General features: G+C 47.7%; 1 protein-coding gene across 1 annotated transcript in view; it reads left to right on the top strand.

Annotated features, from left to right (window-relative positions):
• The first annotated feature begins 5,616 nt into the window (after window positions 1–5,616).
• Window positions 5,617–24,504, top strand: part of LOC116957487 (beta-1,4-galactosyltransferase galt-1-like) — a 28,474-nt gene continuing 9,586 nt past the window's right edge. Inside the window, exon 1 of the mRNA XM_032979663.2 lies at window positions 5,617–5,880. The gene's annotated coding sequence lies outside the window, so the exon portion shown is untranslated. The remainder of the gene's footprint in view (window positions 5,881–24,504) is intronic.

Here is a 24,504-nt window from a genome sequence, read left to right as displayed (position 1 = left end):
TTACGACGGGGTTAGGGGGTGTTGAACACGAGGAGTTAGGTTCAATAAAAAGTGACGCAGGAGAAAAGGAAGTTGTCCGCGTGAAAGAAAACACTACACATGTTCATTATGCGAGCCCTTTGAACTAGTCCTTCCTGTCTATTGTGTTTATAAAAATAGCCCTGCCAACGGTACTCCCTATTGAAGTACGCTGCCGTTTGCATTATGTACTAGCGATGTAGATTATTGGTTCTTTCGGTAAAGTCACGTAGATAGAATTTTTTTTTTATGACGACCGCTTGTGTTGCGATCGAAACATCGTGGTCTTTTTGTCTTCATATTTATTTTATTACCGAATGAACCAGAATACGTCTACAAAATAGACTGTCAAAACCCTCACTAGCTTAAAAAACAGACTACAGTCTACATTATAGACTGTCAGTACACTCACCCAGCTTAACAACCATTCTCTCTGGTTCTATTCGGTAAAGTCACGTAAAAAAACAACAAAAAATTAAAAATTCACGACGTTTTGGCCACAACACAAGTGGCCTTCATCAGGTGAAGGGACCAGACTGTCTAGAGGACAGCGCTGGAGTGAACACAGCCAAGCTCAGACCGCGACCTTTAAGCTGTGTGAGAGGAAGCAGAGTGCCTTGACAAAGGAATTAGCATAAAAATTTGCATTTAATTGGCGGACTCAGCATGATGAACGATGTAGAGGGAGGGAGCATGTGCAGACCGGCGAGGGGGGGAGGGGGGGGAGTTTACATATTGATGGTGTGAAAAGGGAATTTAAGCAGCTGCGAAAGTTTGGGATACCACTACCTGAAAAAAATATACTGTACCATTGAAAATTAGTTTAATGTTTGGTTTGATTCAGAACATCTTTCCAATGGTGGCTTAATTTGAAACCATCCTCTCGGTTGAAATTGTGTCTGTGTTTGTAAATCTGAATTGCCTCGTGAACAAATCCGTGGGTTTGCAAAGAACCTTGGTATCGAGGAAAATTATATCGTGATCATCCACAGTGTTGTAACAGTGATCAGCTACGGCAGAAGAATTCATTCTGCCGTGTTTCAAATCTGACTTGTGTTCGCAAATTCGGTCAGAGACATGTCGTTTCGTCTCCCCGATATAGCAGTCACCACAGGTGCAGATCAATTTGTAAACTCCGGGGAACTGTAAGTCAGGAATGAGATCCTTCACAGAAGGGATCAGGTCACGGATTCAAATTAAGCAACCATTGGAAAGATGTTCTGAATCAAACCAAACATTAAACTAATTTTCAAAGGTACAGTATTTTTTTTCAGGTCGTGGTATCCCAAACTTTTGCAGCTGCTTAAATTCCCTTTTTACACCATCAATATGTAAACTCCCCCCCCTCCCCCCCTCGCCGGTCTGCACATGCTCCCCCCCTCTACATTGTTCATCATGCTGAGTCCGCCAATTAAATGCAAATTTTTATGCTAATTCATTTTTCAAGGCACTCTGCTTCCTCTCACACAGCTTAAAGGTCGCGGTCTGAGCTTGGCTGTGTTCACTCCAGCGCTGTCCTCTAGACAGTCTGGTCCCTTCACCTGATGAAGGCCACTTGTGTTGTGGCCGAAACGTCGTGAATTTTTTTTGTTGTTTTTGACGTGACTTTACCGAATACAACCAAAGAGTATGGATCCTTGCAGTCACGAAAGCTTCAAATATAGAATTAACAACCATTGCTACAGTATACATTATAGACTGTCAATACGCTCACTATCTTAAAAAACAGGCTACAGTCTACATTATAGACTGTCAATACGCTCACGAGCTCAATAAACAGGCTACAGTCTACATTATAGACTGCCACTACACTCACCCAGCTTAACCATTGCTACAGTCTACATTGTAGACTGCCAGTACACTCACCGAGGTTAAGAACCAAGCTACAGTCTACATGAGTGTTTTTTATTATTTGTATTTTTTTCTTTTATTTGTATTATTTGTATTCACTTTATTTTGTATTATTATTTTTATATCTACGTGACTTTACCGATAGAACCAAGAACATGAATTCCTGCAGTCACGAAAGTTTTGAGTGAAAATTTAGCGACGTAAAGTTTATTGAAACACACAGACAGGTTCAAAATACAAAACGTTGATAATAACCACTGCACTTTGCATTGTTGTCTCGACTACAGGTGTCAGTTCCCATGCACGCTCTATATGTGTACCTGAATCGTTAGTTAAAAAAATCCATTATTTTGGGAAAATAATATTTTGTATAGTATTATTATCGTTGATCGTGCCATACATATAGACGGGCCAGTGAGTCGATTTGTCGAGTCAACGGTGCGATGGGCATTGTGGAGACTTCAGCTCGCTGCGTTGACCCATTCTGTCCACCACTCGATTTGGCAATGATTTGGCTACGTGTGGTTGCGAAAAAAGTTCAACGTCTGTACTAAAGTCGGTAATGTAATGGAGCTTACGAGGTTGTAGCTGGAGTCGGTGTAATTGTACACTGAATCATGTTAAGGGGCCGTCCATAAATGACGTCACGCGATTTTGGACGATTTTTGACCCTCTCCCCCTCGTCACACGGCGTCACAAAAAAGTCAGACCCCCCCCTCAAATATGACGTCACAAAGCTCTGCCCCCCCCCCCAAATAAATCATGCTTCAAATCGCTTTAAACTATTGTCATTGTAGTGCATATTTAATGTGGCGCTGCACTCTGATGTTGTAGGAGAAAGCATTTATTAAAAAGTATATTTAATGAAGTAGAACGTGTTGTCTATATTGATTTAAAGTTGCGCATTTTGATGTGACGTCACATTTCTCAACACCGCCCCCCCTCGTCACACATCGTCACAAATGTCTGACCCCCCCCCCCCCAGGTGCGTGATGTCATTTATGGACGGCCCCGAACGACCAGCACGTGGTCGTTACATAGAATAATACTGTAGATGCGCGAAGTAGTTGACGAGTGGCTGGTGATGGTGTGCCGTTCATGGCGTGAGCAGGCGGGCGAAATTGCAAAGGATTTACGGACATCTGGAAGGGCCGTGATGACTGGTTTAGAGCTCTTTCTTTGGTGAAATCCGCCTGTAAATGGCGTATTTTATGTTTGTATGCGCAGGTTCCGCAGGTGCAATGTGCGTATATTGATCACACCGGTTAGTGCTGTACTAGTGACGAATTGGCACGTTCTGTTTACGTGACAACCCTTACTAGTTGGCTGTGTCGGGTGGTGGCGGGTTTTAACGACAGATTTATATGCAGGGTGTTTAAAAAGGATGGACCCAATTTGAAATCGCTATATCTCTGCAACCATGAACCGTCCATGAATGACGCTCTTACCACTTGTAAGGGCGTGGCATAGAGTTTAAGATGATTTCCGCTGAATGCCTCTCCCAATACACAAAAACACAAGGCGTTTTGCGTTCTGCAGTTCAGCAAGACTGAATCCGCGGTGCGGCGTGCGTTTCAAAGGCGTTTTGGCATTGATCCGCCGATGTCAAAGAGCATTCGTCGTTAGTACCGACAATTTGAGGAAACAGTCTGCTGTTGATGTAAGGGGAAGAGCACAGGGCAACCACGCACCTCAGAGGAAAAGGTGAGAAGAGAGGCTTTTGGGACGAATTCAACTATCGTCTCGATGTTGTCCGTACAGCTGGTGGAGGGCACATAGAGCAATTATAAAATGGTTTGTAAAACTTAACTCATTAAACCGTATGTAACTTTTTGTATAATTTTAACATGTTGCTTTCGTGAAAAATACTGCTTTGAAATTGGGTCCATCTTTTAAAGCACCCTGTATTTACGCGGATCTAACCCCCAAAAAACCCTCTTATGGATGATATTGGTCGCGAAAGCCTACGTGTTAAACTAAACACAAAAAGCAGTTTTAAAGAAATTAGTTTTAAATTTTGCATAGTAGTGTAGCGTATAATAGTTTGGTATGCAGTAGTGTAGTGTATAGCGTAGTGTGTGTAGTGTCTAGTGTGTATTGTGGTGTATAGTTGTATGTATGTTGACATTTTGCACCGTAAGTAGCCAATCGTGCTAATCGGAGGTGCGGGGGGAAGGGCAACAAACTAAGCACAACAGTAAGCAGTTCTAAAGAAATTAGTTTGTCAATCTAGTGGATTTAAAAGTGCATAGCTCCAGTAGCTTCCCAATATCGGAAGGGAAGAGCGTTCCAGACGGCTGCAGAAGCGCATCTGAAAGCAGAAGCCCCAAGCTGGCATTCGGTTTTTCAAACATTGGCAGGAATTGATGCCCAGTATTTATACAAATTGTACTCATATCTTGATTTGAAGCTTTCGTGACTGCAGGAATCCATACTCTTTGGTTCTTTCGGTAAAATCACGTAGGCACAAATACAATAAAAAATCACGACATTTCGAATGCAACACAAGCAATCATCATCATCAGGTGGGAAAACCACAGCAATATTTTTTGCTGAAGTGGGAGAGAGATGGTTGACAGGAGGCTATATAGGTGAGAGAAAGGGGGAGGAGTAAGGGAGGGGGGTAGGGGGAGGGGAGCGTTGCGTGTACGCTAGGAGAGTGTGGGCGGGGTTGCAGCAACAATGCCAATGAAAAAGTACCTGCCAAAGCATTTGCCAAAGCAGCAGCAATGACAAACGCTGGGGATGCAATTGACTCGGCAAAAATAGACTAGTGACCGGCAAATATGATGGAACAACCACGAACAGTTAAGGTTTTACCTTGCTGTGGTTTTCCCACCTGATGATGATTGCTTGTGTTTCAATCGAAACGTCGTGATTTATTTTATTTTATATCTACCTACGTTACGTTCATATACTTTATTTTTATTTAGCGACTTGCTTGACATTCCTACACTTTGCACTCATATAATGTTCGTGTACCGTTTGTTGTTACAACGTCCTTACCCGGCCCTACTGGGCATCTGTGAAAAAGAGCTTTACGGCTCATCGAATTTCTCCAGGATAAATAAACACTCTGATTCTGTTTCAAATGAGTGCAGCACTTAGCGAGTTTAAATTAACGTGTGTTTTTTTGTGAATATCTGACCTTATCTGCCCTTCAATCAACAGGTGAGAGCTTCACTCACACCGGAGACAGACGCCTCCGCCTACGACTAATCCCAACCCCACTACAAAGATCCCCCGTGTAGCTTCTACATACTGTCGGGCCAAGTGCTGTTTACGAGCAGCAGCGTCTATGTAGCCTCGACACTGCTGGGTGGCCAGCACCATGTCCGGCCGCCTTTGTCTCTCCCCGGTGGCGATGTTTACTACACATGGCATCAGGTACTCACTTGAGGCTGAGTCAACCTAGGGGAGGCCCAGGACCGATTTAGATAATCGTCACCGGTGGAAGTTGGCCGTGAGCGGCATCCGGGTCGTCGGGTTCCTTGGGCAGCGTGCCAACTACTGCGCCCCCAATTACACCCCACCCCGCATTCCCCCTCCCACCACTATCCCCTTCGCCCACCACCACGACCCACCACCCCCCCACCACTACCCCCACCACTATCCCCCACTCCCACCACCACTGCCCCCCACTACCAACCACTACCCACCACTATCCCCCACTACCCCCCACTCCCCACCAATACCCACCACTATCCCCCGACTCCCACCACCACTACCAACCACTACCCTCCACCTCCCACTCCCCTCCAACCCCAGCACCCCCACCACTATCCCCCACGCCCACCACTACCCCCCACCACTATCCCCCACCGCTACCCCCCACCCCACCACTCCCCTCCACCCCCCACTATCCCCACCACTGCCCCCACCACTACCCCCACGACCCACCTCACCCACCCACCCAACTTCATGCGTAACCAGGCGAATGCAAATTTCCGTGAGTGACTACACGATCTGAGAACAGCCGCAGGACCGATATCGTCGCTTCGCATGTGTAAGGTAGGGTACACGGGTTCTTTTAATATTCACATTTGCCTAGCTCGACTCGGTCTTAAACAAGTTGTAACTTGTGTGGCGTGCAGACATCGGCACTGTGGGGAGACAAAGGCGGCCGGGCGTGGTGTTTAGAGTGTTTGAGTAAAGGGCGCCGCGGTGGTGAGATGTTAACTGCCTCGCTTGGTATACATGAGGGCGTGGGTTCGATCCCAACCCTGCCGCCTGCTGCTGTATATTTGGAGTTTGCGTGCCTCTTCCCACTGTGCGCGCGTGGATTTTTTTTATCCGGGATCTCCGGTTTTCCCCTCCACGTTTAGAATCGACGTCGCTCATTGAGATGATTTGGCTGCTGCTATAAGCCACTACGATGAGCTCTCATTTGTGGCCAGGTCGCTTCTGAAGAAGAGCTACAAAGCTCAGTGGGGCATTAATTGGTAAAATAAATGGTTTTAGTTTAGTGTGGTGGGGAGCGGTCGTGCGCTGTGCTACGAACCAAGTTCGATCCTCGCTCACGGGTCAACACCAGTGGTGAACATTTGAACCATTCTTGGGACTCCCCTACATCGACTCCGCCCGAAATGAGTACCAGGCGTGGGTGTCGTGGCCACCCACGCTGTCTTGTTTCGTGTCGGCCATCATAGCTCTTCTTTCGTACGGCTGCTGATGTGGATGCAGAACAACAGCTGCAATTTCACATTCAGGTGATATATAACAAGTGCGTCAGGAACAGTAGCGGATATGTGTATCATCAGCTGTGTATCATCATCATCGCTGTGATGTCTCCTTCGTATTTATAGTGGTGAATGGGTGATCTGCACCTGTGTGTGGTTTGCATGGTTCATTGTCTGCACGTGGGGTAGCATAACACGAGCTGTGCGTGTGATTGAAATCGTAGGAATCAGAATCTTATTTTTTACTGGAGAAATCCGATGAGCTATGAAGCTCTTTTTTTACAGATGTCCAGTAGTGGCACGGGGTCAGAACGTTACAACAACATACACAATACACACAAACACAATAGGAGTGCAAAGTATAGGTATACCTTTAAGTATAAAGTATACCTTTAAAGGTTAATAAGTCACTTAAAATATTCAAATGAACCGACATGTTTTTTTTATATGACCAGGTAAAGGTATGAACTTATTATTTTCAGAAGCAACCTGGCCACAAAGGATAGCTCGACAAAGTGGCCTATCACATGAAAATGTATAGCAGCAAAATAATAATCACTTCCATCGGTCAATCTACTGCTGGATGAGGGCCTCATCTACCCCCCCCCCCCTCCGCGTGATGGGAGCCGTGAGGTCTGTTGAACCGAACCGATCCCCACCGACTGCCACGAATGACTGCGAATCAGCTGAACCGGTGGAGCGGGTAGGGGGGCGGTGAGCGCTACGCTGCGCTACGAACCTGGCGACACGAGGTCGATTCCTGCTCACGGCTACAAACACCAGTAACGATTATCTGAACCGGTACTGGGCCTTCCCTATTTCGACTCAGCCTCAAATGAGCACCTGGTGCGGTGCGTTAACATCGCCACTGGGGAGACAAAGTTGGCTGTCGCCTGATGAGGCTGCTTGTTGTGATAATTACCGGCGAAACGTCACTGGACTCGAATGGTAAATGTTGTAGTGGGTTTACTCTCCAACACACAAGCGTTTAGTGTACTGAGCTAGTCACTCGTCTTAAAGCTTTCGTGACTGCAGGCATTCATATTCTTTGGGTCTTTAGATAAAGTCACGTAGGATGACTATTGACTGTGTTGCGATTGAAACGTCGTAGTTTATTAGGTTATTTTCTTTGTTCTACGTGACTTTACCAAAAGACCCAAAGAATAGTCACTCATCGGCAAATTGTTTTGTTTACGTGACACAACCTTACTGATTGGCTGTGTCGGGTGGTGGTGGCGGGTTTAAGGACGCATTTATATTTACGCGATCTAAAACCTCTGTTATTACGGTGCAATATGGGTCGCGAAAGCCTTCTTCTACTACTGCGTGTTAAAGACAAAGACCCCACTCAATATTACACAGAATGTGTATAAGGGAACCTTACGAGATTTTGCACCAACAAAGGAGATATTTGACGCTCGAAAAGGAAATGGAAACGATGGCGTGCGTGTACGCGATACAATCACAGTGCGGAATGTAATATATTTGGTGGTATTATATTAATAACAAGGTTGTCTATAAACACATCTTTCGTGCGTTGCTGTAAATGTGTCTCTGTGGGGGCGGCGGGGAAGATGTGGCAACATGGTTAGTGCACTGCGCTACGAAGCACGGCGACCCGAATATCAATTCCCGCCCACGAACAAATAAGTCGTCAAATATTCGATCCGACCTTTGGCCTCCCCAGGGTTGACTTGGCCTTTACCGAGAACCGAGTTTTGCGGCGTGTAAAAAAATAAAGAATCACCACTGGGAAGATAAAGGCAGCCGGGCGATTGGCTGACAGTGGCTGTATTTTGCGTGCGTGTGTTCAATCTTTGCGTCATCGTCTTCATGTAGTGTCCATATTCATGCGGACAACACGTTAGATTCGAGAACGATGGGTCGATTCCTCGACCAAATCCTTTCATTTGAAAACTGTAGATCTCCATGGGGTGATGTATCTACGTGCAGAATTTTAATTGTTTCAATTGTGCGTAGTGTAAAATGTAGTGCATATAACATTTAACACTGAAATCAAAGGTATCTATGTGCTCCACTGGGTTACGACCTTTGGAGCAGTGTTTTGCCGATTTCCCCGGATTGGCCCGAGACCAGCCGGATCATGCTGCTAGCAGCCAGATAATTGCTGATCAACTGGAAGGTGGCCGTCTATAAATGACGTCACGCGATTTGTGACGATTTTTGACCCCCACCCCCCTTCGTCAGACAGCGTCACAAAAAATCAGACCCCCCCCCTCAAATATGACGTCACAAAGCTCTGCCCCCCACAAAAAAAAACAAGCTTCAAATCGCTTTAAACTATTGTCATTGTAGTGCGTATTTAATGTGGCGCTGCACTCTGATGTAGGATAAAACATTTATTAAAACGTATATTTAATTAAGTAGAACGTGTTGTCCACATTAATTTAAAGTTGCGCATAATGATGTGACGTTACATTTCTTACCCACCCCCCCCTCGTCACACATCGTCACAAATGTCTGACCCCCCCCCCCAGGTGCGTGACGTCATTTATGGACGGCCCCTAACGACCAGCACGTGGTAGTTACGTAGAATAATAGATGCGCTAAGTAGTTGATGAGTGGGTGTTGATGGTGTGCCATTCATGGCGTGAGCAGGCGGGCGTTATTGCAAAGGATTTTCGGACACCTGGAAGGGCCGTGATGACTGCTTTAGAGGTCTTTCTTTGGTGAAATCCGCTTGTAACTGGCGTATTTCATCTTTTTATGCGCAGGTTCCGCCGGTTAGTGCTGTACTAGTGACGAATTGGCACGTTCTGTTTACCTGACAACCCTTACTAGTTTGAAGCTTTCGTGACTGCAGGAATCCATACTCTTTGGTTCTTTCGGTAAAATCACGTAGGTAGAAATAAAATAAAATAAATCACGACGTTTCGATTGCAACACAAGCAATCATCAGGTGGGAAAACCACAGCAATATTTTTTTGCTGAAGTGGGAGAGAGATGCTTGACAGGAGGCTATATAGGTGAGAGAAGGGGGGATGAGCAAGGGAGGGGGGTAGGGGGAGGGGAGCTTTGCGTGTACGCCAGGAGAGTGTGGGGGGGGGGCTGCAGCAACAATGCCAATGAAAAAGTACCTGCCAAAGCATTTGCCAAAGCAGCAGTAACAAACGCTGGGGATGCAATTGACTCGGCAAAATAGACTAGTGCCCGGCAAATATGATGGAACAACCATGAACATCTTGTTTACCGTTTGGATTAATTAGTGTTTGTTTCCACCAGCCCCCCCCTCCATCCTCCGCCCCGGGTAGGGGCTGGTAACATGGTAATCCAACTCCACCCACAGCCTTAATAAGACTCAGTCCTGGCGTGACGGAGTCCACTCGGGCACTGTCTCCTGGATAGACCTGTTTCTTCACCTGAGGAAGGCCGCTTGTGTTGTGGCCGAAACGTCGTGAGAATTTTATTGTCTTAATTAGTTTGATTGTTTTATTCTCATTCTACGTGACTTTACCGAAATAACCAAGAAGATGATCGAAACGTCGTGATTAATTTTATTTAATTTCTACCTACGTGACTTTACCGAAAGAAGCAAAGAGTATGTACTCATATACTTTCTTTTTATTTAGCGACTTGCTTGACTTTCCTATACTTGGCACTCCTATAATGTCCGTGTACCGCTTGTTGTTACAACGTCCTTACCCCTGCCCTACTGGGTATCTGGGAAAAAAGAGTTTTATGGCTCATCGAATTTCTCCAGGATAAATAAACACTCTGATTCTGTTTCAAGTGAGTGCAGCACTTAGCGAGTTTAAATGAACGTGTTTTTTTGTTATCATCTGACCTTATCTGCCCTTCAATCAACAGGTGAGAGCTTCACTCACAATGGAGACAGACTCCTTCCTCCACGACTAATCCCAACCCCACTACAAAGACCCCCCCCGTAGCTTCTACATACTGTCGGGGCAAGTGCTGTTTACGAGCAGCAGCGTCTATGTAGCCTCGACACTGCTGGGTGGCCAGCACCATGTCCGGCCGCCTTTGTCTCTCCCCGGTGGCGATGTTTACTACACATGGGATCATGAACTCATTTGAGGCTGAGTCGACATAGGGGAGGCCCAGGACCGATTTAGATCATCATCACCGGTGGAAGTTGGCCGTGAGAGGCATTTGGGTAGTCGGGTTCCTTGGGAAGTGTACCAAATACTGCGCCCCCAACTACCCCCACCCCGCATTCCCAGCCCCACCACTATCCCCTACGCCCACCACCACGACCCACCACCCCCCCCCACCACTACCCTCCACCCCCCACTACCCCCACCACTGTCCCCCACCACTATCGCCCACCACCACTGCCCCCCACTACCAACCACTACCCACCACTATCCCCCACTACCCCCCACTCCCCACCAATACCCACCAATATCCCCCACTCCCACTACCAACCACTACCCTCTACCCCCTCACTCCCCTCGAACCACACTACCCCCACCACTATCCCCCACGCCCACCATTACCCCCCACCACTATCTCCACTACTGCCCCCACTACCCCCACCACCCACCCCACCCACCTTACCCCCACCACACACCCCACCCCCACCACACACCCCATCACCTTTACGCGTAACCGGGCGAATGCAAATTCCCGTGAGTGACTACACGATCTAAGAACATCCGCAGGACCGATATCGTTATTTGGCATGTGTAAGGTAGGGTACACGGGTTCTTTTAATATTCACATTCGCCTGGCTCGACTCGGTCTTAAACAAGTCGTAACTTGTGTGGCGTGCAGACATCGGCACTGTGGGGAGACAAAGGCGGCAGGGCGTGGTGTTTAGAGTGTTTGAGTAAAGGGCGCCGCGGTGGTGAGATGTTAACTGCCTCGCTTGGTATACAGGAGGGCGTGGGTTCGATCCCAACACTGCCGCCTGCTGCTGTATATTTGGAGTTTGTGTGCCTCTCCCCACTGTGCACGCGTGGATTTTTTTATACGGGTTCTCCGGTTTTCCCCTCCACGTTTAGAATCGACGTCGCTCATGGAGATGATATGGCTGCTGCTATAAATACCCACAGGCTAAGCCACTTCGATGAGCTCTCATTTGTGGCCAGGTCGCTTCTGAAGAAGAGCTACAAAGCTTAGTGGGGCATTAACTGGTACAATAAATGGTTTTAGTTTAGTGTGGTGGGGAGCGGTCGCGCGCTGTGCTATGAACCAAGTTCGATCCTCGCTCACGGGCCAACACCAGTGGTGAACATTTGAACCATTCTTGGGACTCCCCTACATCGACTCCGCACGAAATGAGCACCAGGCGTGGTGTCGTGGCCACCCACGCTGTCTTGTTTCGTGTCGGCCATCATAGCTCTTTTTTCGTACGGCTGCTGATGTGGATGCAGAACAACAGCTGCAATTTCACATTCAGGTGATATATAACAAGTGCGTCAGGAACAGTAGCGGATATGTGTATCATCAGCTGTGTATCATCATCATCGCTGTGATGTCTCCTTCGTATTTATAGTGGTGAATGGGTGATCTGCACCTGTGTGTGGTTTGCATGGTTCATTGTCTGCACGTGGGGTAGCATAACACGAGCTGTGCGTGTGATTGAAATCGTAGGAATCAGAATCTTATTTTTTACTGGAGAAATCCGATGAGCTATGAAGCTCTTTTTTTACAGATGTCCAGTAGTGGCACGGGGTCAGAACGTTACAACAACATACACAATACACACAAACACAATAGGAGTGCAAAGTATAGGTATACCTTTAAGTATAAAGTATACCTTTAAAGGTTAATAAGTCACTTAAAATATTCAAATGAACCGACATGTTTTTTTTATATGACCAGGTAAAGGTATGAACTTATTATTTTCAGAAGCAACCTGGCCACAAAGGATAGCTCGACAAAGTGGCCTATCACATGAAAATGTATAGCAGCAAAATAATAATCACTTCCATCGGTCAATCTACTGCTGGATGAGGGCCTCATCTACCCCCCCCCCCCTCCGCGTGATGGGAGCCGTGAGGTCTGTTGAACCGAACCGATCCCCACCGACTGCCACGAATGACTGCGAATCAGCTGAACCGGTGGAGCGGGTAGGGGGGCGGTGAGCGCTACGCTGCGCTACGAACCTGGCGACACGAGGTCGATTCCTGCTCACGGCTACAAACACCAGTAACGATTATCTGAACCGGTACTGGGCCTTCCCTATTTCGACTCAGCCTCAAATGAGCACCTGGTGCGGTGCGTTAACATCGCCACTGGGGAGACAAAGTTGGCTGTCGCCTGATGAGGCTGCTTGTTGTGATAATTACCGGCGAAACGTCACTGGACTCGAATGGTAAATGTTGTAGTGGGTTTACTCTCCAACACACAAGCGTTTAGTGTACTGAGCTAGTCACTCGTCTTAAAGCTTTCGTGACTGCAGGCATTCATATTCTTTGGGTCTTTAGATAAAGTCACGTAGGATGACTATTGACTGTGTTGCGATTGAAACGTCGTAGTTTATTAGGTTATTTTCTTTGTTCTACGTGACTTTACCAAAAGACCCAAAGAATAGTCACTCATCGGCAAATTGTTTTGTTTACGTGACACAACCTTACTGATTGGCTGTGTCGGGTGGTGGTGGCGGGTTTAAGGACGCATTTATATTTACGCGATCTAAAACCTCTGTTATTACGGTGCAATATGGGTCGCGAAAGCCTTCTTCTACTACTGCGTGTTAAAGACAAAGACCCCACTCAATATTACACAGAATGTGTATAAGGGAACCTTACGAGATTTTGCACCAACAAAGGAGATATTTGACGCTCGAAAAGGAAATGGAAACGATGGCGTGCGTGTACGCGATACAATCACAGTGCGGAATGTAATATATTTGGTGGTATTATATTAATAACAAGGTTGTCTATAAACACATCTTTCGTGCGTTGCTGTAAATGTGTCTCTGTGGGGGCGGCGGGGAAGATGTGGCAACATGGTTAGTGCACTGCGCTACGAAGCACGGCGACCCGAATATCAATTCCCGCCCACGAACAAATAAGTCGTCAAATATTCGATCCGACCTTTGGCCTCCCCAGGGTTGACTTGGCCTTTACCGAGAACCGAGTTTTGCGGCGTGTAAAAAAATAAAGAATCACCACTGGGAAGATAAAGGCAGCCGGGCGATTGGCTGACAGTGGCTGTATTTTGCGTGCGTGTGTTCAATCTTTGCGTCATCGTCTTCATGTAGTGTCCATATTCATGCGGACAACACGTTAGATTCGAGAACGATGGGTCGATTCCTCGACCAAATCCTTTCATTTGAAAACTGTAGATCTCCATGGGGTGATGTATCTACGTGCAGAATTTTAATTGTTTCAATTGTGCGTAGTGTAAAATGTAGTGCATATAACATTTAACACTGAAATCAAAGGTATCTATGTGCTCCACTGGGTTACGACCTTTGGAGCAGTGTTTTGCCGATTTCCCCGGATTGGCCCGAGACCAGCCGGATCATGCTGCTAGCAGCCAGATAATTGCTGATCAACTGGAAGGTGGCCGTCTATAAATGACGTCACGCGATTTGTGACGATTTTTGACCCCCACCCCCCTTCGTCAGACAGCGTCACAAAAAATCAGACCCCCCCCTCAAATATGACGTCACAAAGCTCTGCCCCCCACAAAAAAAACAAGCTTCAAATCGCTTTAAACTATTGTCATTGTAGTGCGTATTTAATGTGGCGCTGCACTCTGATGTAGGATAAAACATTTATTAAAACGTATATTTAATTAAGTAGAACGTGTTGTCCACATTAATTTAAAGTTGCGCATAATGATGTGACGTTACATTTCTTACCCACCCCCCCCTCGTCACACATCGTCACAAATGTCTGACCCCCCCCCCCAGGTGCGTGACGTCATTTATGGACGGCCCCTAACGACCAGCACGTGGTAGTTACGTAGAATAATAGATGCGCTAAGTAGTTGATGAGTGGGTGTTGATGGTGTGCCATTCATGGCGTGAGCAGGCGGGCGTTATTGCAAAGGATTTTCGGACACCTGGAAGGGCCGTGATGACTGCTTTAGAGGTCTTTCTTTGGTGAAATCCGCTTGTAACTGGCGTATTTCATCTTTTTATGCGCAGGTTCCGCCGGTTAGTGCTGTACTAGTGACGAATTGGCACGTTCTGTTTACCTGACAACCCTTACTAGTTTGAAGCTTTCGTGACTGCAGGAATCCATACTCTTTGGTTCTTTCGGTAAAATCACGTAGGTAGAAATAAAATAAAATAAATCACGACGTTTCGATTGCAACACAAGCAATCATCAGGTGGGAAAACCACAGCAATATTTTTTTGCTGAAGTGGGAGAGAGATGCTTGACAGGAGGCTATATAGGTGAGAGAAGGGGGGATGAGCAAGGGAGGGGGGTAGGGGGAGGGGAGCTTTGCGTGTACGCCAGGAGAGTGTGGGGGGGGGGCTGCAGCAACAATGCCAATGAAAAAGTACCTGCCAAAGCATTTGCCAAAGCAGCAGTAACAAACGCTGGGGATGCAATTGACTCGGCAAAATAGACTAGTGCCCGGCAAATATGATGGAACAACCATGAACATCTTGTTTACCGTTTGGATTAATTAGTGTTTGTTTCCACCAGCCCCCCCCTCCATCCTCCGCCCCGGGTAGGGGCTGGTAACATGGTAATCCAACTCCACCCACAGCCTTAATAAGACTCAGTCCTGGCGTGACGGAGTCCACTCGGGCACTGTCTCCTGGATAGACCTGTTTCTTCACCTGAGGAAGGCCGCTTGTGTTGTGGCCGAAACGTCGTGAGAATTTTATTGTCTTAATTAGTTTGATTGTTTTATTCTCATTCTACGTGACTTTACCGAAATAACCAAGAAGATGATCGAAACGTCGTGATTAATTTTATTTAATTTCTACCTACGTGACTTTACCGAAAGAAGCAAAGAGTATGTACTCATATACTTTCTTTTTATTTAGCGACTTGCTTGACTTTCCTATACTTGGCACTCCTATAATGTCCGTGTACCGCTTGTTGTTACAACGTCCTTACCCCTGCCCTACTGGGTATCTGGGAAAAAGAGTTTTATGGCTCATCGAATTTCTCCAGGATAAATAAACACTCTGATTCTGTTTCAAGTGAGTGCAGCACTTAGCGAGTTTAAATGAACGTGTTTTTTTGTTATCATCTGACCTTATCTGCCCTTCAATCAACAGGTGAGAGCTTCACTCACAATGGAGACAGACTCCTTCCTCCACGACTAATCCCAACCCCACTACAAAGACCCCCCCCGTAGCTTCTACATACTGTCGGGGCAAGTGCTGTTTACGAGCAGCAGCGTCTATGTAGCCTCGACACTGCTGGGTGGCCAGCACCATGTCCGGCCGCCTTTGTCTCTCCCCGGTGGCGATGTTTACTACACATGGGATCATGAACTCATTTGAGGCTGAGTCGACATAGGGGAGGCCCAGGACCGATTTAGATCATCATCACCGGTGGAAGTTGGCCGTGAGAGGCATTTGGGTAGTCGGGTTCCTTGGGAAGTGTACCAAATACTGCGCCCCCAACTACCCCCACCCCGCATTCCCAGCCCCACCACTATCCCCTACGCCCACCACCACGACCCACCACCCCCCCCACCACTACCCTCCACCCCCCACTACCCCCACCACTGTCCCCCACCACTATCGCCCACCACCACTGCCCCCCACTACCAACCACTACCCACCACTATCCCCCACTACCCCCCACTCCCCACCAATACCCACCAATATCCCCCACTCCCACTACCAACCACTACCCTCTACCCCCTCACTCCCCTCGAACCACACTACCCCCACCACTATCCCCCACGCCCACCATTACCCCCCACCACTATCTCCACTACTGCCCCCACTACCCCCACCACCCACCCCACCCACCTTACCCCCACCACACACCCCACCCCCACCACACACCCCATCACCTTTACGCGTAACCGGGCGAATGCAAATTCCCGTGAGTGACTACACGATCTAAGAACATCCGCAGGACCGATATCGTTATTTGGCATGTGTAAGGTAGGGTACACGGGTTCTTTTAATATTCACATTCGCCTGGCTCGACTCGGTCTTAAACAAGTCGTAACTTGTGTGGCGTGCAGACATCGGCACTGTGGGGAGACAAAGGCGGCAGGGCGTGGTGTTTAGAGTGTTTGAGTAAAGGGCGCCGCGGTGGTGAGATGTTAACTGCCTCGCTTGGTATACAGGAGGGCGTGGGTTCGATCCCAACACTGCCGCCTGCTGCTGTATATTTGGAGTTTGTGTGCCTCTCCCCACTGTGCACGCGTGGATTTTTTTATACGGGTTCTCCGGTTTTCCCCTCCACGTTTAGAATCGACGTCGCTCATGGAGATGATATGGCTGCTGCTATAAATACCCACAGGCTAAGCCACTTCGATGAGCTCTCATTTGTGGCCAGGTCGCTTCTGAAGAAGAGCTACAAAGCTTAGTGGGGCATTAACTGGTACAATAAATGGTTTTAGTTTAGTGTGGTGGGGAGCGGTCGCGCGCTGTGCTATGAACCAAGTTCGATCCTCGCTCACGGGCCAACACCAGTGGTGAACATTTGAACCATTCTTGGGACTCCCCTACATCGACTCCGCACGAAATGAGCACCAGGCGTGGTGTCGTGGCCACCCACGCTGTCTTGTTTCGTGTCGGCCATCATAGCTCTTTTTTCGTACGGCTGCTGATGTGGATGCAGAACAACAGCTACAATTTCACATTCAGGTGATATATAACAAGTGCGTCAGGAACAGTAGCGGAGATGTGTATCATCAGCTGTGTATCATCATCATCGCTGTGATGTCTCCTTCGTATTTATGGATCGGGCGTTGCGTCGTTATACGTGCTACTCCGGTCTGTTCTGGTTGACCACATTCGCACACTACTGCTGAAGAGTTTAATTTTTTCCATTTGTGCATCAGGTAGACAGAACTAAATCCGCATCTGCTGTCATGGTTTGTGCAGTGGACGGGGTTTAGGGTGGACCGTGAGCCTTTGGAAGATTAACCCCAGGGATCTCAAAGACAATGCACTATCAAAGTAATGAGGGCTCGGGGTGAGCATCTACATCATTAGACCTCCTTTGCTAGTACCAAAATATAATAATAGCGTTTTTCCCCTTTTTTCTGGCAACAAAGCTGAAACCTTTTTACAAGGATTCATGTCTGCATTAACCATAATACCTGCAGTCAAAATGCAAACAAAAAACATACTATGATGATATGTACATTGTCCTTGAAACTGATTGGTCCACACCAAGGGACGGCTTTCTTTTGAGCCTCGACCCAATTGCTGCTCGACCAGATGACGCCAAAAGGCGTCACACAGCTCAAAGACAGTACCGGCAAAGGAGGTCTAATGATGTACAGTAGATGCTCACCCCGAGCCCTCATTACTTTGATAGTAAAACATATGAATTGGCATGTTACCCAGCACCACCACCGGATCGGAGGAGGGTGGTAACCGGGCACACAGAAAAAGAAAGAAAGGGAACAGCCAAGGTGTGCTGCTCTGTCCTGTGTTGCGTTATAACTAACAAAATAATGTTGGCACACATTCTGACTCGGCCACACATGCAGCAGACCAACCCCCTCGCCCCTCCCGCATCCAATGTCCACCCCCCTGGCCCCTTTCCCCCATCCACACCCGACTCGCCCCTCCCCCATCCCACGTCCACCCCCGTCGGCCCTCCCCACCACCCCACGTCCGCCACCCTCCACCTCCCAACGCCGCCCCCCCATCCCACATCCGCCCCCCCTTCCCCGATCCTTCGTCCACCCCCGTCGCCCTTCCCCCCCATCCCACGTCCGCACCAAGCTCATGCCCACCTGTGCGTGCATTTTAACGGCCATTTAAGTGTAAACAATGTGAAGGTACTGCAGGGTGTGCCTCTTACTCAATAGTTACCATTGGCTATATTTAAAAACCTGTCATAAAAAAAGGGTTTATGACGTCGTAGGCTCTCGCGATCAATGTTATTCGTAATAAAGGTTTTTTGGGGGTTAGATTGCGTAAATATCAACCTTTCACTAATCACCAACGAAACGTCTTATTCAATTTGTAAAAACTGGTGGTCAACACTCAGCGACACGACCATGCCAGCGACCAGCAGACAAGTGCCATCTACCGATCATACAACCGTGCCCGCTAAGAGCGGAATGTGGGCCAGCCGCCAAGCCGATGGCACCACCGCGCACACTACGAGCGAGCTGTGTGCGCCATCTACAGACGGGCCATCGCAACTACAACAACGTGTCAACTGGTCAACCTACGTCAACCAGTGCGGGCCGATCCTAACCAACCACTGTGAGAAGAGAATAAACTAATACGTATGATGCACACTGCCCCACTACACGACAAATCAGGCATCCACTTGACATAAAGAATAAATTTGGAACACTGACGACTTAACACAATTCATATCACTCAAACATACACAGGTCCTTAACCAAAAAGCCAATACTCAAGTCCGTAAACCATCAGTGGCCGTGAAGGCATCGCGGCAGACCGAGTGAACACGCCATCGTTTATAAGTATTTTAATAATTTTCCTCCTTAATATTTTGTTTTGGGCTGTACTTCTAATTGCATAAATTACCAACCGATCCATCAATATGAATGAATCCTTGACACCTTCACCACGGAACTACTCTCACGTGGGGGAGTAGCGTATCCAACCGGCTTCCTTATCAGGCGATCTGGTCCACAATTAATTAAACGTTGGCCCAAGATAAGGATATCAGGGGAGAGAGCGCACCCCACCGCACACCCTCACTCTAAGCCATTTCGGTAATCATATAATCTGACCGATATATCTGTTGATATATTTGTGCCTTTGGGAATAACTGTTTTGATCGCCTTTTCGTATAAATATCGTCATATAATCTTTAAGTACCTTTCGTTACTGATCGCCGCATGCACTCGCGTACTCTACAGAATACTCAACTGTTCCATGACCCAATGTGCTAACAACGTGATAAGGGTTGCTTATGGATCTTTGAATGAACGCGGTACTGTGTGTGCAAATTCCAATATAATCTTTCATAATAGAGTATCAAGGTTTTTTTGTTTTGTTTAGATGTTTTAACGACTCTCTCTCACCAACGGAGCTCGCGTTACGTGGCGTAATTAACCACAGGTGTTGTTCTCAGAGTGAAACAACCCAGTCGTTGAGGATACTGTGTTGATACTGTGCTGAAATTCCAAGATTGAGAGTTGCATCTTCTAAAGTTAAAGTTTAGTAAGAAAATAAAATTGATCAATGCAGAAGTGATTGTGTGATTCTTTCCTGAAATCTATGCATAAGAACTGGTTCTGCGTTGAGATATGAACTTGGTGACCTTACATAAACACTCTAATCCATACTCAGTAAATGTTAAAGCAAGAATAATTGTATTATACTGATCGATAATACGAAGTTAAACAACGAAGCCGAGTTGACTCTGGCATACTCGCATCACACTAGCATAACTGCGTCAATTAATTGTATTATCCCGATTGATAACCGACCCTCGTCAAAGAGGTGGGGCCTGATTATCATAAAGGCTGTCATTAACATAACCACACCCACTCGCATAAATTAATACGATTATCTCAAATTAGCATAATTTATAAGCATAATTACACAAATTAACATATTTTCATTAAATTTTTATTATTTTAATCAAATTTTCATAACCTACATATACAACAATTTAACACGTAGGCTTTCGCGACCAATATTCATAATAAAGGTTTTTGGGTTAGATCGCGTTTATTTATAAATGTGTCGCAACCCTCCACCACCCGACACGGCCAATCAGTAAAAATCAGAAATCAGAATCAGAATCAGAAAGGGTTTTATTCGCCATGTAAGTTCACACCGACACGGAATTTACTTTGGCAGGATGGTGCATACATTCAACATATAGGAATCTAAAATCTTAAATAAGTTTTAAACAAGTCTTACTATAATAAGGGTTAAAAGTCTAACACTAAGGGGCTGAAGTATATAAAATTAAATAAATATCGAATATAAAATAGCTTTAAGATATAATTTAAAAATACAAATAGGGAAACATAGTTAATATCAGCAACGTGTCGTTATGTAGATCAAATGTTAAAAACAGTGTTAGCCCTTGGCCTTGTTTAACAGGCCAGCAGCAGATGGGAAGAAACTGTTTTTATGGCGTGAGGTTTTGGTCCTGATGGACCGAAGCCTTCTGCCGGAGGGGAGTAGCTGAAACAGAGAGTGTCCAGGGTGGGAGAAATCGGCCATAATCTTCCTCGCTCGCCTCATAGACCTTGTCGTGTGCAGGTCCTCGAGGGTCGGTAGATTGCAGGCAATTACCTTCTCAGCAGTGTGGATGATACGCTGCAGTCTGCTCTTGTCCTTGGCAGTGGCAGCAGTGTACCAGACGGTTATGGAGGAGGTGAGGATGGATTCAATGATCGCTGTATAGAATTGCACCATCATTGTCTTTGGCAGGTTGAATTTCTTCAGCTGCCGTAGAAAGTACATCCTCTGTTGAGCTTTCTTGGTGAGGGAGCTGATGTTCAATTCCCACTTGAGGTCCCGGGAGAGAATAGTGCCCAGGAAGCGGAAGGACTCTACAATTTTTACTGGGGAGTCTAACAGGGTGATGGGGGTGAGTGGTGCTGTATTCTTCCTGAAGTCCACAACCATCTCAACTGTCTTTAGAGCATTTAGCTCTAAGTTGTTCTGGCTACACCAGGTCACCAGATTGTCAGCTTCCCACCTATAGTCAGACTCATCCCCACCAGAGATCAGCCCAATGAGGGTGGTGTCATCCGCAAACTTCAATAGTTTGACGGACAGATGATTGGAGGTGCAGCTGTTGGTATACAGGGAGAAGAGCAGAGGGGAAAGGACGCAGCCCTGAGGAGTTCCGGTGCTGATGGACCTGGAGCCAGAGACTTGTGTTCCCAGCTTAACGCACTGCTTCCTGTCAGACAGGAAGTCTGTGATCCATTTACAGGTGGTGTATGGCACGTTCAGCTGGAAGAGCTTGTCCTGAAGCAGGGCAGGGATGATGGTGTTGAAGGCAGAGCTGAAGTCCACAAACAGGATCCTGGCGTAGGATGCTGGGGCGTCCAGATGCTGTAGGGTGAAGTGGAGGGCCATGTTAACTGCATCGTCCACAGACCTGTTGGCTCTGTAGGCAAACTGAAGGGGGTCCAGGAGAGGGTCTGTGATGGCTTTGACGTGTGCCAGGACCAGGCGCTCAAAAGACTTCATTACCACAGATGTAAGGGCGACTGGTCTGTAATCATTTAGTCCTGTTGGCCTTAGCTTTTTGGGCACAGGGATGATGGTGGAGGACTTGAGACAGGCTGGTACATGGCATGTCTCCAGGGAGGTGTTAAAGATGTTGGTGAACACCGGAGACAGCTGGTCAGCGCAGTGCCTGAGGGTGGCTGGAGAGACAGAGTCCGGCCCGGCTGCTTTGCGTGGATTCTGCCTCTTGAAAAGTCTATTAACTTCTCCCTCCTGAAAGGAGATAGTCGTCTCTGTAGTATTGGTGGGGGATGGGGCCTCTTGGGTTGGAAGGGGTGGTTCAGGACAGTCCAATTGTCTTTCAAATCTACAGTAGAACTCGTTCAGGTCGTTGGCTAGGCGGGAGTCGTTAGTGGTGTGGGGGGCTCTGGGTTTGTAGTTGGTGATCTGCCTGAGCCCTCTCCAGACAGAAGCAGCGTCGTTTGTAGAGAACTGGTGTTTTAGTCTCTCTGAGTACAGTCGTTTAGCCTCTCTCACCGCTTTGCTAAACCTGTTCTTCGACTCCTTGAATCTGTCTCTATCTCCACTCCTAAACGCTTCCTCCTTCTCCAACCTCAACCTTCTGAGCTTTGCTGAGAACCAGGGCTTATTGTTGTTAAAGTTCACCCTGGTACGTGTTGGGATACAGCAGTCCTCACAGAAGCTGATGTAGGACGTCACAGCCTCTGTGAGTTCATCCAGACTATTGGTAGCAGTCGTGAACATATCCCAGTCAGTACAGTCTAAGCACGCCCGCAAATCTTCCACAGCCTCACTGGTCCACTGTTTAGATGTCCTCACAGCAGGTTTACAGAGTTTTAGTTTCTGCCTGTATGTAGGAATCAGGTGGACCATGGCATGGTCAGAGTGTCCTAGTGCTGCTCGGGGGACGGCGTGGTAGGCTCTACTGACTGTAGTGTAGCAGTGATCCAGAGTGTTCCCTTCTCTGGTTGGGCATTTAATGAATTGTATGTATTTGGGGAGTTCGTGACTGAGATTACCTTTGTTAAAGTCGCCAAGTACGATAACCAACGAATCTGGATTTGCTCGCTCCACACTCAGAATCTGATCGGCGAGCATGCGTTGGGCCTCTTTAACCTGAGGACAAGGCGGCAAATAAACTCCGACCAAAATGAGCGACGCGAAATCGCGAGGCGAGTAAAACGGTTTACAGGTTATAAAAATTGATTCAAGGAGTGGAGAACAATGTTGCAGAATCACTGTGACATCTACACACCAGCCACTGTTAATGTAAAAACAAATACCACCGCCTTTCGTCTTGCCGGAGAGTGCTATGTCACGATCCGATCTTACAAGATGGAATCCTGCTAGTTGTAGCGAAGTGTCCGGAATCAAATCACACAGCCATGTTTCCGTGAAGCACAATGCAGAAGCTGAAAGAAAGTCTTTGTTTTTTACCATCAGTAGCTGAAGTTCATCCATTTTGTTGTACAGTGAACGTACGTTGGAGAGGAAAAAGCTCGGAAGCACTGTTCGGATCCCGCGTCTGCGTAGCCGTACTAGAGCCCCCGACCGTTTACCCCTTGGGCGGCGTTTCGTTGCTTGAGCAAAGCCTAGCGCGGCATTGACTAGAATGCCTACTAATTCTGCCGCTGGAAGCAGAAAAGTAGGAATTAAATCCACAGGAGTTGTTTCCCTGATATTTAAAAGTTCGTCTCTTGTTAGAGAACTCCGAAAATCTTGGCAAAACACTGAATTGACAGACAAAACAAGACAAAACAGGGCGCACCGACCGGCTGAGGCTACCATCATCAGCGCCATCTTCGCACCAGCACGGGTGTGCTGAACAGCAGGACTCTCTCACCAGCACTAGTGTGTTGAACAGTAGGCCCCTCTCACCAGCATGGGAGTGGTGAACAGCAGGCCCCTCTCACCAACACGGGTGTGATGAACAGTAGGCCTCTCTCACCAGCATGGCAGTGAACAGCAGGCCCCTCTCACCAACACGGGGGTGATGAACAGCACGCCCCTCACACCAGCACGGGTGTGATGAATAGTAGGCCTCTCTCACCAGCACGGGTCTGTTGAACAGCAGGCCCCTCTCACCAGCACGGGTGTGCTGAACAGTAGGCCCCTCAACACGGGTGTGCTGAACAGCAGGCCTCTCTCACCAACACGGGTGTGCTGAACAGCAGGCCCCTCTCACCAGCACGGGTGTGCTGAACAGTAGGCCCCTCAACACGGGTGTGCTGAACAGCAGGCCTCTCTCACCAACACGGGTGTGCTGAACAGTAGGCCCCTCAACAGCAGGCCCCTCTCACCAGCACGGGTGTGCTGAACAGCAGGCCCCTCAACACGGGTGTGCTGAACAGCAGGCCTCTCTCACCAGCACCGGTGTGCTGAACAGCAGGCCCCTCTCACCAACACGGATGTGATCAACAGCAGGCCCCTCTCACCAGCATGGGTGTGCTGAACAGCAGGCCTCTCTCACCAGCACGGGTGTGATGAACAGCAGGCCTCTCTCACCAGCACGGGTGTGCTGAACAGCAGGCCCCTCTCACCAGCACGGGTGTGTTGAACAGCAGGCCCCTCTCACCAGCACGGGTGTGTTGAACAGCAGGCCCCTCTCACCAGCAAGGGTGTGCTGAACAGCAGGCCCCTCAACACGGGTGTACTGAACAGCAGGCCTCTCTCACCAGCACGGGTGTGATGAACAGCAGGCCCCAAAACAGC

The sequence above is a fragment of the Petromyzon marinus genome, chromosome 75 (assembly GCF_048934315.1).
Source record: "Petromyzon marinus isolate PM22_M1 ecotype Great Lakes invasive population chromosome 75, UKy_Petmar_22M1.pri1.0, whole genome shotgun sequence".
NCBI lineage: Eukaryota > Metazoa > Chordata > Hyperoartia > Petromyzontiformes > Petromyzontidae > Petromyzon > Petromyzon marinus.
Note: the sequence above shows the minus strand (reverse complement) of the source record. Positions and strands in the feature narration are given on the sequence as shown.